The sequence below is a fragment of the Plectropomus leopardus genome, chromosome 15 (assembly GCF_026936395.1).
Source record: "Plectropomus leopardus strain MGB_pleo_1.0 chromosome 15, ASM2693639v1, whole genome shotgun sequence".
Lineage (NCBI taxonomy): Eukaryota > Metazoa > Chordata > Actinopteri > Perciformes > Serranidae > Plectropomus > Plectropomus leopardus.
In genome coordinates, this window is record NC_142190.1 from 17,599,981 (window position 1) to 17,618,056 (window position 18,076).

An 18,076-nucleotide genomic window follows, 5' to 3' on the forward strand; every position below is an offset into this window, starting at 1 on the left:
TCTTGTGTTTTTGCATTGATGGATCTCTTTTGGCAGAGGGGCATGGCAAATGACAAATCTGATTATATATAAATAACCTGGGAGGTTTTTAATGTGGGGCTTATTGCAGAATGGATCACTACTGCTACTGTTTTCAATGGAATTTGTTTTTACCTTTTGATATGAAAAAGAAAATGTGTCTGAAGCATAGAATAAAAATAATGGATGTCGCCATCATGACAGCAGCCATTGGATTGTGGACTCCAGTTTTGAAGTCTTGAGCTTGGCAGTTTGATCATAGCCATCTTAGATTTTGGAGCCAGAAATGGCATGTTTTGGTGGAGATGGTGGAGCTAACCCTAATGCATGCTGCTAGCTTGGTTAGCATGGTGCATAACAGTCTATGGTAAACTGTGATAATGCTAATACTAATTTTTGCTAGTAAAAAACACATTTTAAACCATTTGAACAAAATGTAACATTACTTAACAGAGAATTTGACCTCCTAGAGAGGCTTTTAGTACAACTAAATGCTAAACAAGGTTTTTTTAGGTGACCAAAATGTATACTTTCATGAACTTAAAACGCACTGAAATGGCAACATACTCATCTGGGTTTACATCATGATTACATTACATGACCAACATGGTGCTGCGGTATTGACTTGTCAGTGGATGGCACCTACTTGTCACTCACAGTAGCTGTGCCCTTAGTTATGCATATTTTTAAGAATTAATGACATTTGTATTTTATAAAATTCCTGCCCTATATGCACTTCTCATAAATAGGGAAATTAGCAATAGACAAAACCTGTTTTTTCTACCAGGCTGTAAACATGTTTATTTCTTCTGTGAAGTTTGGCAGTTTAATATAGGAGTCAGTAAAGATTGACTGTGGTCCAGTAATTTGGACGCAACGGTTAACATAATTTGTAAACGTGGAACTAATGCTGACCGACGGTCGTATGATTTCAGAACATTTTCAACACTCTACTGTTTCAGCTGCAAAACTGTACAATACACAAAACTGACTTGTAGCCATCTACATTTTTCGGTTTGCTTTTGTTAATTTTTATTTTATAGAAAGCAAAACTTGTTTTGAGTGATTTCTTTACCATTTGTATCTTTTTAAAAAAAAAACATAAATCTACAGATTTTATTTTTAGGCCATATCGCCCAGCCCTACTGGTGACAATATGGCCTGTATAGCTCCACCCAACTTCCACCTGACTAAACATCTGGTTAACCAGGGCAATTAATTACACCTGTGTGGGTTTTCAAGGCCTTAAAGGGGATAGTTCCATTATGAGGAACTGGAAGGTGACATGGGAAAAATAAATGGAAGCCTTTTAATGTCTCTGCCACAGTGAGATCATCTTAGTTTAGCTTAATTACTCAAATGTCTATGGGATTAGTAGCAGCTCTGATCAAAGCAGCTTCTCCCACTTCGCCTCTCCACACACTTAAGAGCTCTCTGAATCCATTAATCTGTACATCCTTTTCCGCTGGCAGCCTCCATTCACATACTCAATCCCTGCTTTCCAGACTTACCGCCACGGATCCAGAAATGTTCTGCCTTACATCCTGAGCTCGCCGTCAGCCTCGAGGCGGCTCTCCACCAGCTCAATGGAAAAAGAACGAGAGTCAAAGAAAGCATAATCAAACAACAGACTGGACTGAAAACAACAGATTCCAGTGTCAAAGGTAGGAAGTTAAGGTATGAGGTGAGTACAAACATACAGGCAGAAAAACATTTTTGTAATGATGTACAGCATGGTTGTTGCAGCTGTTTAGATTACAAGGATAGCATTTTTTAATTTCTCTGACATGATGACACGGGGAATCAACAGGCCAAACGCAGAGCATGAATAGGATTTTACTGTCACAAAGAAGTTTACAATTGGAAAAAGCACACAAATATGAACAAAAGGAATAACATATTAGGAGCAAAACACAAAAATTAAGCATATTGAGTAAGATCTGTAAGTAGTTTCTCTGAATCTATGATGACAGACTTCGTCTCGGTCACTGACAATAAAGTATCTCCTCTTTGTAGCTGCCTGTCAGATTTCGCTAGCGTTTTGTCTCTGGTGTGGGCTACCAAAATATCTATATCTAGGTCTCTTTGCTGTGATAAATATATTTCTTACATTGATTTGTCTGTTATTTTGTGCTCAGTCACACTATACCAACAACTGGCTTGTGGGAGGTTGTGGGAAGATGGCAGCTATACCTATTTTTTTTTTTTTTTTGTTTGTTTTTTTCATGAACTGGTAAACAGTAGCAATGGGCTAAAAGCTGTACGGAGCTAAGAGAGGATGTTGGTTCTCAGTGGGAACGGCAGTACTACCAGCTTTTCCAGACTTTTCAATGTCCCGAGAATCTGTATTTTTAAGTGAGCTCCTTCATCCTATATCAAAGGGGAATTAACGTTGACGAAATCACCAGATGTTCTGAAAACATTACATTAACATTAACTTCTGCAACAAGGGGAGACTGTGGAAGTCACGTACCACCAGCAAGTATTTGTAGTGATTTTTGCATTCTTGTATTTACAGAAATATTTTATAAAATGAAGGTCATGTTGCCAATTTTTTATTTTTTTTATTTTGGGGAAAATATGTACAAAATACTTGTACGCAGGGCCTAAAGGAATAGCCTACATTACACTACAACAAACCACCTGTATAAAAAATTGTTCAAAATCATCAACAGAAATGTCAATATAGGACTCAGTTGTATTAGTATTCATATACCAGTTTTTGCATCGTTCCAGACACTCACCTTAGAAAACATGTCTGCTACACAGACAAATAGCCACCAATATCTGCTGAATAGCACTTGGATAAAGGTCAAAATTGTGAGGAAGTTATATCTATTCCTTCCAAGCTTTCAGACATACTTACTGTAATGGAAAGGTAAAGACAATCCTTGAGCTAACCACCACTTCTAACAGCCTCCTATTGATCGGAAAAATTCATATCCACTTGCATCACCTTACGATTACAAGCTGAAAAAATATATTTAGTCGTAATGAACTTAGAGTTGCATCAGTTGTTTTTTGACCACTTTCAGCAGTGTTTGCTGTCAGTCAGTGATATGTTTCATTGTTATTTTTGCATATTGCACCCACATAGCTTCCACCGTGATCGTCATGTTTCTTTTCTCTTTAAGTTTCTTACAAAATTATCCTCAAATTTCCTCTGATAAGGAACTGGCTCATGAGTGAGGCACAGTTCTTGGCATGTGGCAAACTATTTCCATTTTTTCCCTCATCGTTACCATGGTGATTACAAAATGAACTGGCTGCCTGGGATTTTTTGCTTTTTTTCACTCGTCATTCCTTTGCCCTCTCCTCCTTTCTTACCATTCCCTCTCTCCCTCTATCTTTTGGGGATGAAAGGCAGGGTATCAGCCTCTCCTCGTTTCCAAAGCCAGTCAGTTGCAGACCCAAGCAGTGAGAGGGATTATCCCTCTATTTCTATTAGTCACACACTCATAAGCCATGTATCATTCTGAAGCTTTGTGTCAGCAACTCCACACCCAGAGTGGAGAGACTTCTCATTATTGGCGGATTGAGAGGTTTTAGCTTACACAGAGAGCCCAATATTCTGAAAGTCAAGTCGTGTTTGAAGCAAGGCAAATGCATTTCACAGATTGCGACATGGTGTAATATGTTTTAACTTTCACTGCTGCTATGACTCCTTAATTGCTATATTAGTTAAACTTAGAAAAATGTGACTATATTGGACATGTTCTTTAATTACGGGCATTTGCAAAAAAATGATAGAAATAGGAGAAAGCGAGGGTTATAAACCACATACTTAGTGACTGTGTATTGGTGTATGTATGTAATATTCGGGCTATTTTCTTCTGTTTTAGCAGTATAGTAATTATCATGGCTGGTTGTTTATGACAATTATTTACGGAAAGTGCCACTTTGCACATTGACAAGTTGACACATACATTCAGCAGGTCTGACAAGGTTCTTAAAAGCAGCACTTGACTGTAACCATTCTGATGATTTCTGCCTCAAGTAGTAATTTACCCACAGCCAATGTGCTGGGATCCCGCAGATCCTTAAAAAGTCTTTACAGCTTTACAAGCTTTACACTCAGGGAGACTGCACGTTGCTCTTTTGCAGCAGACAGATGGTTTCACAGCCCTGACCTTGAGTGCTGACCACCACCACTTCGCTCCCTGCTCGACCTTTGTTTTCCACACCCCTCTCTCATCAGCTCGCCCATCCATAACTACACTATAACTACAGTCTCTTTACAGTATCGGATTACATATGAATATCAAAGGGCCTGACGCAAGAACATTTTCTTTTTTTTTTCTCTTACTTTTTTGTAAGACTTGCTCGTACATTCGAAGATGGATTCACCAAACCCTCTTAACTGCAAAAACTTGTCAGAAATTGCTCATTTCACCCTGCCACCTTTTCATTAGTTGGTAAATTTAGTTGGAGGAGCCACTTCGAAAGCGTAACTTTGCAAGCCTCCAATCACCTCACAGTGAAAGAAGTTGAACTACAGCAAAACTGGCAGGAATCTGGTTTGGTAGTGCTTAGAAAAAGTAGTTCAAAGTACTTTTTAAAAATTATTGATCAAATTTACAATTTATATTTGATAAAAAATAGAAACAAAATGTAATACAAGCAAGTCAAATGCCAGCAAAAAAATCCGCTCAGTTTAGTTTTTTGCCCACTTGTTCACAGGTCATATATAAATCACAAAAACAAAATACCCCATGGGAAAGGGCAGGAATGTCAGCTTTGGTTTTGTATAAAATGTCCATCTGTCTGACACTTGCCTTTCAGAAATGAGACTCCAGGGAGGGTTATTGAACCAAGCAGAATTAGTCTTTCAGCCAAGTAACTACCCATGCAACAACTTCTCATAGTATTTGTTAATAAATACCAATAATCATAAGCTACCTTTGACTAAAGATAAGTAAACAATGATGAAATAAGAATAATAAAATCATTCCTCTCTTTCTGTGGCAAAAAAAAAATTCCTTTTAGTTTTTGTAGTTAACTACAAAAAATGGCAAAGCGTAACTGAAATACTCAAATCACTCTACAAAAAGCTAGTACTAGTTTAATTACATGTATCAGTCCCCGACACTGTAAGTTAATATGTTTATATCAAGTTTGTGGTGGTTTTAATGTGGATTTGTTCCCAGCTTGTCAAAAAATATGTTTAATGTAGAAGGATGAATAATTGTTAACGTTTGCTAACTTTTCTACTGTAATTTACAAACATATAGATACATTATCCGCAGACGCAAAACTCCCTATACTTATTCTTTTTGATTATTAAACGAACATGGAATCTGAAAGTCTGTATAATGGCTTTCCTTCTTTATAACAGACAGTGATGATGACAAATTGTTTTGGGTTTTTTTGGCAGAGAATTTTGTTTATTTTAGTACTGCTACTAGTGTTGGTGCTTTTACAATACGTTCACACGGCAGACAACAACACACCACAATAAACAAAAGTGCTGATTAAGTAACCACAGCAACAATAACATCCTCACTGAGAGTTGTGATGATGATGATGTATGAGGTGTGTGTGTGTGTGTGTGTGTTCAGGAATAAAACTTAATTCTCCTCATGTCACTTGTAAAAGTGGAGAGAAAAACTGTGCGATACATTTTCATGCACATTCATCCTCAGGCAGAGGAAACTGTTGATGACTGTTGAGACTTTGTGCATTCAAATGTGAAAGAAGCTCCAACGGCTGATGCAGAGGATAGTTTGATATGATTTAGTATCCAGAAAGTCAATGTACCGTGTTAAATCCTTTGGACAATGCTGCAGGGAGGAATAAACATTTTATAGATCATTCTAAGGTTTTTCCAAAGGCACATGAAACTGAAGTATATCTTAGTCTCAGTGAAGGACAAATTTAAGTTCCATGTTCATCTTGCTCTCTGTTTTGAGCAACCAGTGTCACTCCACATAATCTTTGCTATTTTCAATGTTTCAAGTTTTGAACCATCCATTTTTAGCCTAATATTAAGTTAGTCTTAACACAAGAGTTGTATTTTTTTGTCCCATGCCCCTTGATTGAGTAAATAACAAATACCAATTAGTGCATTTCAAGAGTCTCCTGCATATACCAACTGCTAAACTCCTGGGGCAGAAACATCCTGTTATTTTGTTTTCTGTGGTGCATCTCATTTTCAGAGATGTGACCTGATTTTTGCCAAAATGTACTGCAATCACAGGAAATCTCCAGGTCTCATTCATTAAAATGAAAGTAAAACCACGATTTAGTGACCTATTTTTCATTGAAGTCCCTGGAAAAAGACTGACATGTTAGGAAAAATGTTGACGTGAAAATCCATTTAATACAATACAAAAAAAAAAGAGTCAGAATTCACAAATGCAATTCATTAACAATGTTTTACTTAAGTGTCCCAGTAAGTCATGACAATTTGATGGTGAGCCAGTATGCACAACATCAGGACCCTGAAACTAAAGCAGCTAAATGGAATTCAGCCTTTATTCTTGTTATTATTTGCACCTGTGCTTTTCCTACTGAGACATGCCAAAATGTTTCCTGTAAGAAGTCCTATTATCAGTGTGATACTAGATAAAGATAGCATTAGAACTCAATATAAAATTGTAAATAAAACAAATGAAACACATAAAACAAAATGTTTTTATTACAAGTTGAAAGCCATTACACACCAGGGGCAGTGTGTTTGCTGTTGTCTTTGTTATGAGTACTTTCACACAGGATCCAATAGGAGCAACAACACAGACGCTCTGTTCTCCAAAACTAGAAGGCAAATTGTATTACTCCTTTTAATCTAGACAAAGGCAGCACATGCCAAAACGTATCCTTCCATTCTTACCTTTCACAATAAAAGCTGTCGACATATAGCCTACATACATATATTAACCAAAGAAAACTCAAATTCACTCTGAGCGTTTTGCTGAAAGGAGACTCAATAAAATAGCTTACAGTATCCTACGCTGAACAACAACTTACCTGAGACGGACTGCCACATGCTGGCCTTGGCCAGTAGGATCCCATTAGGTGTCACAAATTCAGATGTAGTTTCATTAAAAGCAGCAAAACCAACAGAAATATTCACAGGCAAGAATTTCGCATTTTTGTTGTCAATCACACCCATGATTTGTAAATTTACCAGTAATATGATGGCTTTTCTTTCTGCTTGATTGAATTTAATTAATTCATATTTAATGTATCAATTCTTAGTGTACTTGTCAGTGAAAAAAGCAAATGTGGAAATGTCAGGATGGTTTGCTATTTGAGTTTTCGGTTTTATAATGACTTGTTGGTTTTTTTATTTTTTATAGCAGAAAGTGGTCCGATCCCTATGATTCTAAACATGCAATAAATATTTTTTTGCCACTCTGGGACAGCAGAAAGAAGTTGTGAACACAGTATTGACATATCATCATCTTAAAGTTGATATGGCAATGTAATAGTTGCTTATTTTCACATTCAGCAGTTACAGAGCAACATTACCATTCATATGGAGTCATGTTTCATGTCAGTCCAACATTCACATTGTTATAAAAAATGAAAAAATTAAGCCCTTAGAGCAAAAAAAAAAAAAAAAAACACTGTGAAGTTCCTTAAAGGTGATGAGGGGCTGCAAATTTGGGTGATAATTCTCTTTAACACCCTATCACATAGCTGCTTATAGCTACTTTAAAAAAGAAAGGTAACAGAAGTAAAAACAATGCATGCATGACTAACTTTATGAATGAACAAGATTAGAGCAAAACAAAATCATAGACCAACTTAAAATTGGAGTCGTGTCTCTGAATGAAAGCACAGGCTTTCTGTTTCACTTAGTCATGTAAGAAAGACGTCAGTGAGACACCAACATCAGCCCTCAGAGAGAGCAGATGATGCATCCCAACTCATTTCTGATTCCCGTCACATCTTTCTTTAATTACTGGGATCAATATTGTGTCCTGTTCTCCGGTGAATTTGCAAGAGATTTAAATTTTGTACTTCTCTACTTTCTGTCACTTGATGTCAATGTCAATCTCTTTCTCACTAATAGACTGGATTTAGATGGAGTCTCAAACCTCAGCGTTCATCTATCTTGCTCACTCTGCACAAACATACATCCAAGACTGATGGAAGTCAAATCCACAATCAACTCTATACGTCAAAATTTACTGCATATTTCCCTGGAGCCTTTTAAAGTCACCCAGACTCTCGACTGCAGGCGGTGTACACAAGACAATTTATTGTGAATTTCGTCCTTCCCTTACAGTTTTCATTACCGATGATTCACAGCTCAGTTATTGTGTGTATGTGTGTTTTATTACTAGGTCATAATCACACTGAATTGGTTACAGTTAACATTTATGTGTACTTAGTCTTAAATAGGTGGAGTGTAGCTATGCAGATTTTGGCTTATTTAGACCATTTCAAATGGCAGGTTGAGGCCACCTGTGATTTTAGGGATATCCCATATATAAAAAAGTACTAAACAGGACTTTCCTCAAAATTAGAGTAGAGACTCATACTGAAATAATACATTTAAATAATTTCTTATAACCCACTATAACTTTGTGGTGGTGTACCTTTCTCCAGAGACTCTGCCCTCTGCCTGTATTTTCTTCCTATTTTATATGTTCAGGACTTTTATCCATGTTTACCCCCACAGCAATCAGATAAGGTCGGGGCTTTATAAAAAGGTAGCAACCAGGTGCTAGTCCGTAAACAGCAGGTATCCAAGAGACACAGCACTGAAAAAAAAGCAAATATGGTGAGGCGAAATGCCAAATGAAAGTGAATCTACCGTCGGCTTTAAACTGTCTTAGACTTTAGGAATAAAATGTGTGAATTTTGAAAATGGGTGAACGTCCCCTTTAAGATACATATATTTATTGCTTCCTATGAATTATTACAGATTTCCCTTTCTGGGGATAAATGTAGGGTTATATTGGGTGCAAAAATATTTGCCCCAATATGGGGACTAGAGGGGGTACCAGGCGTAGTATTAAAGGGGCACTGGTATGTCCTCCCTTAGAACAGCCCTTGAGTTCATGTGAATGTCAAGCTTCAAAATGTGGTCATAGATTACTAACATAATAGGTACATCATCACCTAAGATTTTAATAACAATGTGGATCAGCCATAAGTGATTTGTTTTATTTTATTCAACCAGTGCGACCACAACCATCCTCCTCTATGAATATATATTGAAAACTAGACACTTATGAAATTCTCTTTTGTTGTGCTGAGGAATCTGAGAGCACAGTCATTATCTCTGAGTCTGCGGGTCAGAATGAATGTGCCCTGTTGTGATAGGCAGGAGGGAGGTATCAAACACGCAGAAAAACAGCATGAGATAGAAACCTCTGTGTGTGTGTGTGTGTGTGTGGACATGTTTTTGCTCATGTGGGTGCACTGTGTGTGTGTGTGTGTGTGTGTGTGTGTGTGTGTGTGTGTGTGTGTGTGTGTGTGTGTGTGTGTGTGTGTGTGCGCGTGTGTGTGCGTGCGTGTGTGAGTGCCAGCCTGGAGTATGATAGAGTGGATGACACTTGTGAAATAGAGGTCACTTCTTCATCTGAAACACTGAAGGGAAGCCTTCACCTTGACTGCTCAGGCTTTAACACTCCAGAAAGTGAAATATTTTAATATTTTGCTCGTGCAGGTGTGCATGTGGCTCACAAACAAAGCAGGTCTGCTCATTTAAATTCACTGTGAACTACTGTACAGAGAGCCAATGAGTGCCTTATGCTTTTACCATATCAGATGGCTAAACAGGGTGAAAGCTGCAGTTATTTTGAATTTAACTCCCAAAACACAGACTTTAACTCAGTTGGAATAAATGTATTATTTCCCAGTGACAACAATTTTCTTATTGTACATGCCAGAGTGCAGTCTGGGGTTTGGTTGCAATTTCTTTGTGCGAGTGTGATTGGCTTTATCTTATACAACAACAACTATGTTCCACCTCTCACAACTCCATATTGATTATGTTTTTTGTGGGAAAAAAGCATTTTGTGTGCAGTTAAACACAGTATAGATCCACGGATGATATATCCTTCAGGAGACTAGCATAGTACATCAGCCCCGTTCAGAAATCTGACATTGTGCAGCTCACCTGAATCCAAAATGCCTCACATTCCTCCACCAACCCGACCCACGGCGCAGACTCGGAATTCTGATCAGCGACCCTGTCCTCTTCAGGCTGGCAGAGTCACAGGGCTGAGCGTGGAAACCCTGGAGGCGTCTGCACAGGGGCGGATGATTCATTTATCTCGGATAAAGCCTCCCACCTTGTCTTCAATGAGCTGATGCAGCTACATGTACAAAGGAGTACTTCAAGTGTTCATTTGTACCAACTGCCATCTGGCTTCACAAAGCTTTTTTGCCACAGTTAGTATCTCTATCTGCTCCTCCCCTGGCTCTTCTATTCTCACTGTAGTCCGAAACTATACCTCTCTCTACGGTGACCTGTATGTCAGCAATAAAACTGTATATTTTAATCTACATTTTTCAGGACACAATTCCATACTTTAAATATTATCCAATGAAATGAACTGCTACTCATTTACTGAGATATAATACTTTTACCAACGAGAAGTAATGCACTATAATTTGTAACCCACGTAATAATGAGCCAAGAAGCTGTGATCACATGACCTATGCGCTGCAGGCACCCTATAGAGGTGGTATGAAACTCATTAGGTGGCAGAAATTTTTGACACTCCAAATAACTGCCGTACTATAAAGAGCAAGAAAGTCTGCATATTGTGGTGAGAATAGCCCATTCTTATTCTAAAGTCGTTAAATATCTCTGCTTTATCAGTGATTTTGGCATAAAATACTTTGGTATGGTATACTGCCAGGCTGCATTAGTTTCTAATGTGGTTGGACGGAAGCTTTCAAGGTTTTCTGATAGGCCGTCGGTTGGCTGGACGGAAAGTGAACAGGCAGCATCAATTGATAACACAGCCAGATGCAACCTGTCCTTGTGGTATGATACCCTGCTGGGCGCCATTAGGTTGAAATGCTGTTGGTAATGAAGTCCGCTGACAAAGCGGCGATATGTGACAACTTGGGATAAAAATGTGTTAGGGCAGAAGGGGAAGGTGGATGGATCAAAGGCCGGACTTTAACCTGGGAGACTGCTGTTTGTTTTCTGTGTGAATCAAGTCAATCGCGTTTTTTTAATAATACCATTGTGTGCTAGTGGTAGCATACTGCATGAGTAATGTATGTCATGTTGCATATGTGATGTATGTCGCATAATTTTCCATGACTGTGGTAATAAACATACTTATTTTAAGCCAAACCACAATGTTTTTCTTCTAAACCTAACCACATAGTTGTGTTGCCTAAACTCAAGGAAGTAAACCTTAAGTATTAACAAGTTAAGTTTATTTTGAAAAGACATACATGCATGTAATGAGCTGAAACTGAACATTTCATGTGAAAATGTAAGTTTATTTTGAAAAGACACAATGCACGTAACAAGCATAAATTGAGATGTGATCCTGTCTGTATTCGAGGAGTTGGGTGTGAGAATATGTTGTGCAGGTTGTCCATGGGTCAAACAAATGCAGGACTTATACCCAGGAGACTGTGGTTTGTTTCCCATGAGAAAATAAAAGTCAACATTGAGTTATTTTGAGTTACATTAGTAATGTTATGTTGCGTGACATGATGACACCCAACCATAATTATTTTCCTAAATCAACCTAACCAGTAAAGGTGCTATTTTGCAAGCCAGCATAAGAACACTTATATGAGGATATGTTTCATTATGTCCCATCTGGTCACATTTCTATATATGTTACGCTCAAATGTAAGCAGTAACCTTAGCTGTAACAGTACCTGTTGATCTTAATAATCAATAGTGCTTATCTATAAAATCTACTTTATGTAAATTAATCCTCCTGAGACTAAAGGGTTAAGCCCAAAAGCTACACACTTTTTTATCCTACAAAAAGACTTGAGGAGTTCATATCAGATCATCATAACAATATTTTATTCTCTGTCTCTTCTCCACTGCAACTGAAAAGGGACATACTGCACTAAAACAAAGGTGTTTGCCTCTAAGTCTTGCCCAAATGTTTGTCGCATTATTCTCAATATGTCCTTAAACGTTGTCCCTGTTTTGCTCTCTTATCAATATTTTGTTCTGTGCAGCGGCAGTGAACCCACTTCCCCAGCAGTCATTAAAGTTTCATCCACTTATCTAATCTGGTCTTTCTGATTAGGATAAAATGCAAGCAAAGGTTAAATTCAGTCTGCATTAACTGATAGAAATCAAAGGACGGGACCAACATCATCCTTAGATCTGTTTTGCTTCTTACAAAGATGGAAAAAAACATTAGCAAAACAAAGGAATGAAAGAAAGTGTCCTTCCTTTGTAAATACTCTGAATTCATTCATGTTTGTTTGTATTTTGTCTTGTCCCCAAGCATGGAGGTGAAGATAAGCTCTGTTGTTTGAAACATCTGGCTGTAGTAGAGTGGTAATTACCAAGTGAGAAGAGACTGAGAAACAGGGAGACTTGGAAGACGTGAGAAGGGAAGCACAGGGAGTGAAAGAAGGAAGGTGGGCGTCCTGGAAGGTGTTTATTATGTTGCTACTGTATAACACAACAGGAATTCAACAGGCACTTTTAAGCTGTTTTCCATGTTCAATAGCAGCCTTTGTTCAACAACTTGTAATTATCACACCCACACTTTTTAAGAAACAAGCACTGGGTGTCACTGAGAAGACTCCGAGATCCGGTGAAACACAGCATATGTTTCCCAGGAACCACACAGGCTATGTAAAACTGAGAATAATTGTCAGTCAAAATGGTATATGCTTGCATCACTTTGGTGTATCCCAAAGTGATGGTCCCACCCGAGCTCCTGCTGCATTAATTGATTGATTGATATCTTTCTTTCGAACATGTAAAACACTGTAAAAATAGTGAAAAACATATCAATAACAAAAAAAAAAAAACAGGGAAATAAAAAAGACAATGATTTCCATCTGCAAATTGCATTAATTTATGTGTGTGAAAGGGAGTAGGAAGGAGTATAAACTTATTTAATCTTATGCCTTTATTACATAATGGAACTGTAATCAAAAAACTCCCCTATAGAAATGCAAGGCTCGTCATATATGCACCAACATACACATAAACACACCTGTATCTCAATATTTGCATACGTATACACACACACACACACACACACATATATACAGTATATATATACATGATTTTATGAACCAATCAACTGCAAGTATTGCCCAACTTTAATGTCTTTCAGTATATCTGATATACAATAAACTATTCATGTGCAAAATATAAATATATTGCCCAAACATTTATTTTTCAGATATATATATTTTGGATGACAGTCTCCAACTCATTGTATGTATGTTGACAGCCATAACAGGTATCAAATTACCATAAACTTATGGTGTAAATAAGAGAAGAAGAGCGAGTGCTTGGCTCTGGGGTTCAGAGTCACAATTAGAGTAAAAGCATAATTTGGGCAAGAAGCAGCTGAGTCAGGGGCAGTGTATGGTTTAGGGATTATAATTGGCTACAAATTCCCTGATGTACATATTACTTTTACTGTAGGGGGCCCAGGTAAAGACAAACTAGCAAACACACACACACACACAAACACACACATACTCACTCAAAACAAACAAAATCTGTTGTATGTATTTGTATGCATGTTGCTGGAAGCATGCATGGAAAATCTTGGGCAAGTAAATATTACTAGCAGCAGTGACACAAGGATGACTCACACTGCAGAGATTAATCCCGAGTTTATTGTTCAAGAGGTTTATTAACATCCTGACTGCGAATCTGTCTCAGTCACTTGGATACATTGTGTAGACAATACTCTGAATCACGATCACAGTGAATTTTACTTCTTCAGGCAGTTTGTGTCAGCATGTTCACCTCTCTGGATTTGGCAACATCTGTACATTACAGCTCAGATTATTTGTGTTTGATAAGCAACAGAAAATAGGAATTTGCTTATTGTTTTAAATGAAACCACAATAATTGGATGTTATGTTTAATGTTACATTATGACTTCCCTATGATTTGTAACAAGCTGACTTTCAAAGTTAAAGCTCTCCTTCTACTACTTCATGAGGTCAAATTGCTTGATGCTGGCATGTTGGTGCTTTAGGGCTGTAGTTTGAAAATGTGAACTATTACAGCACACCATCAAATGCATGGCTTTCATTGTTAGGGTTTTCACAGAGAACAAAGAACTCTGATAAAAGAGTGAAAAAATACTAAGCGCCAGAGAAGATGTGATGGCCAGAGCCAATAATTATGATTTCCTATTATCAGATGTTTTTATTGCTTGTGCGTGTGTGTGAGTGTATGTGCATGCATGTGTGCGTGTGTGTGTGGGAGAGAGCTCATATTATCAGACCCAGACTAGAGGCCAGAAGGTCCTCATCACTTCACCCTAATTACCATTTACAACTGCAGCTTTAGATAATTACGCTGATTTCATCTCTTGAAACAGAACCACAGATTTCTTTGTTTAATGACCTTGGATGTCTTCACGAGATTAAAGGCAACTCATTGAACCACAGTCTACAGTTGAAGCAGTAGAAATATTCGGCTTTAGGTTTGTACACATATCTTTATGGGAACAACTGCTGAGCTTTGTAAGTGCATTAAATAAATATATTCACATTACTTGGCTTTGGTTTGTGCAGTTGAATTTAATAAAATCAGTATATTGGTAATTTTAGTAGTGATGATGATAAAAAATAACCAAGATGATCTAATTTCACCCTAAGGGGACTTAAATGTGTATGACATTTCATGGTATGTATCACCAGAAGGCTAAATGTTGAGACGTGTATCACAAAACCACAAAAGTCTACCTCATGTTGGCGCTAGAGGAAAAGTCAGGGGCTCTTTGCAGTCAATCATCTTGCCATCATGAATGTCTGCACAAAATTTGATGGCAATCCATCAAATTGATCCATTGTTTTTGAGATGTCAGTAGGCCTGGTCAAAAAGTGCATTACCCGATAGACCAAAATATCAATACTGCCATCCAAAGAGCCTTGCTGGTGGCAAAAAAGAAAAAAATGTCAAATACTGCTGAGGGCTTCTTGGTTGTGTTTTATACTGGACATCAGAGTGACATCTCCCTTGACATCTGAACTGCTGGCTGCCTTGCATTTAGGGGCCAGGCTTCAAACAATACTTTGATCAATGCCTTGCTGATGATATGCTGTCAGGCTCAATGCTGGAAAGTTATCTGCATGCCTGTAATACCCTGCACTGAGTAACAGGCATGGAGGCAGACACTGCTGACTTTCATAGGCACAATGGGGACATTTTTGGTAAGACTGTCCTCTCCCAAAGCACGACTCGATAGGTCATTTGTACAAGCACCGGCAGCCTCTAGAGGCCATAGTAATTATGACAGTCACAAAGGAAGAAGTCAGGTGACGTATGAAGAGCGATTTATTTATTTATTACAGTGATTTCAAGGTAATTATTGGTATATAACTGATAGATGGAAAGCATGTATCAGGCATCGGCTTGTTCGTCAATTCTGCCTTTTCTCCTCACATTCCCTGAAGATAATAAATCTTTAGGTAATATCTGTCTCTTCTAAAATGGTGGCCACGCACAGACAAATAGAAATCTGAAACCTGACAGCAATTTATCCGTTTACATAGCAGCAGCGGTTAAAGCATCCCCCAACATGTTTTTTTTTTAATTCCCTCTTATGGCACAACTTCAGTTTCAGGAAGAAATTTAAAAGAATTGAAGCTCAAAGCTAGAAATAAGATGAGCACGAAAGTAATGAATTCAGTTAGAGTGACCTTAGGTTGTCAAAAACTGAACAGTCTGTACAAGCAGCAGCCAGAACAAAGGGTTTACCTTTTGCACCTTTTGACAAACATGGATTTGCCTGATTATAATCATAATAGGTTAGAGAGAGGTGGAGACTAGGTAAATGACATAAGAAAAGACAGATACTGTGCTTGCAGGCTTGAAGGGCAAAAATATGAATTTGCATTACTCTCACTGATTTTTGAATTGACAGAGAAATTGACTTTATGAATAAATGAATTATTAAACAGATTTTCTTGGCACTGAGTTAAATTAAATACAAATGATGGATTGAAACAAGAAAATACTATATCCATATGAAAGATTGACTTTATTTTCAAATTGCGTTTAAATATTATATAGTTTTTTGTTTTGTTTTTTTTTTATTTTGTTTAGTAAGTACAAATGTATTTGGCTCTGATGCAGGAGAGTGAAATCCGAAAGGCCTTGATCATGTCCAGGGTTATTTTCAAACACAATTGGATTATATGCTACAGATTAAATTTAGAGGACAACAGAGGATTGTGACCAAGATAAATATCATAACTTGCAGGATGGGGAGGTATACTGTACAGTAGGTACACATGCTGTTTATAGAGATAAACTCAACTTGTAAAACTCAACTTTTTCACTGAGCTAGATAAAAGGCTGCTGGTTTCTAATCACTGATTTTGGCTGAATTACGGCTGTTGCTAGCAGATTTTATCAGTGGTAGCCAACTTGGTGATTGCATAAGCTCCAATGGCGAACTCAGGCTGTCTGAGGGGCAGGGGCAAAAAAAATAAATAAATAAAAATAGGGGCACCAGCTGCATGCAGCGGGGCAATAGTGCTTAGTAATTTTTCAAACATATGAAAGCCTATATGGCACTGGGTCTTGTTTTTTAGGTGTGAGGGCCACCCTAGAGTTCACTTCATCAAGTTTTCTTCACTTGAAAGGCACCCTAGAGGGCGTTTCATCACATTTTCGCCATGGCAGGGCATCCAAGGGGGCATTTCATCCTATTTCTGTCATTGCAGGCTCCAAGAGTTGGTTGGATATTTTCTCTGACTGACTTTTTAATGTTTCCAGCTAACTGGCTACTTTTGTATGTAGTAAGTTAGTTAGCCAGGCGCGCAAACTATTACAGTTCACATAAGAGAAGATAAATACACATTTTCATCCATTCCTTACACTTCTGTTGTTGTATTTTTGGATTTGAGAATGTTAAAAAAAGACACACCTCCCTATAAATGCTTGCCTAAAGGCTTGGTATGCCTGCGGAGTCAAAGTTGCTGCACAAAAATTGGACAATTTCTGTTTGGGTTAGGGGTTTAGTAAACATTTATTATTCCATATAACATTTCATTCTACATCAGACAGATCTGATGCATCACACTGCTGTACTTCAATGGAGATTAACGTAATTTCTGCAGAATATGAGAATCTCAAAATGACTGATCAGTGATCCAGTGTCTTTGAGCAGTCCAGTTCAAACAAGACATGGCTTCAGCAATGTTTGTACCAGTGCACACATTAGAACATTTCCACACATAATTGCTTGCATATTTTTGATTCATTCACACCCACATTTTTTTGTTGCCACCTGGATGTGAGTGTTGTGTGACATTATAAACATGGTCTGTTGCTGTTAGATTACCTTTAAATACTGGCATCTCATTCTTGCTTGAGACACAAATTCCTATTAATATTCCTTCTATTTTGATAATAAAGCTTTGGTACTAACTTCTGCAGCGGCAGGCATTTCACTAATCTACTTCAAGGCTAGTTAAATACTCTGGTATTTTATCCCTGCATTAACATTGGTTTTGTGCATTTTTTTCACCAGCTTCACTCTTAGACATTGACGTTATCATAGTTAATGTCCTTTTAATCACTTATAATGTTGAAAATATTTCCATTGAATGATTATATTATAAAATGAATTGTAATATTTGACACTGAAATTACCTGTTGCTAAATATTTAGCCAATTGTGCATTTTTAATCAAAATTGAATGAGTCAAAAGCTGTTTAAACATAATATTTGTATCACAAACACTCCAGGGGGCTCTGGTTCTTACATAATGGTTTACTTGCATTTTCATGTCATTATTGTCTCCACTTTCTATTGCCAAAAGTATTTTCTGAGCTGAGCTTCTTTGTTGCAAGAGGAACAGTTTTCTCTGTACCCATATGGATGTCTTGTAACAAAAAACACGTGTTCATGTTGGGACATAAAATCCCAGTAAAAATTTGTAGAGGAAAA

General features: G+C 37.6%; 1 long non-coding RNA gene across 2 annotated transcripts in view; it reads left to right on the forward strand.

Moving 5' to 3' along the window:
- LOC148187265 (uncharacterized) overlaps positions 1–18,076 on the forward strand; it is a 175,475-nt gene that overhangs the window by 87,226 nt on the left and 70,173 nt on the right. Inside the window, exon 2 of one of the 2 annotated variants that reach the window (XR_015778934.1) lies at positions 1,524–1,702. This is a non-coding gene — a long non-coding RNA (uncharacterized LOC148187265). The remainder of the gene's footprint in view (positions 1–1,523; positions 1,703–18,076) is intronic. The other variant, XR_015778933.1, reaches the window with a different exon arrangement.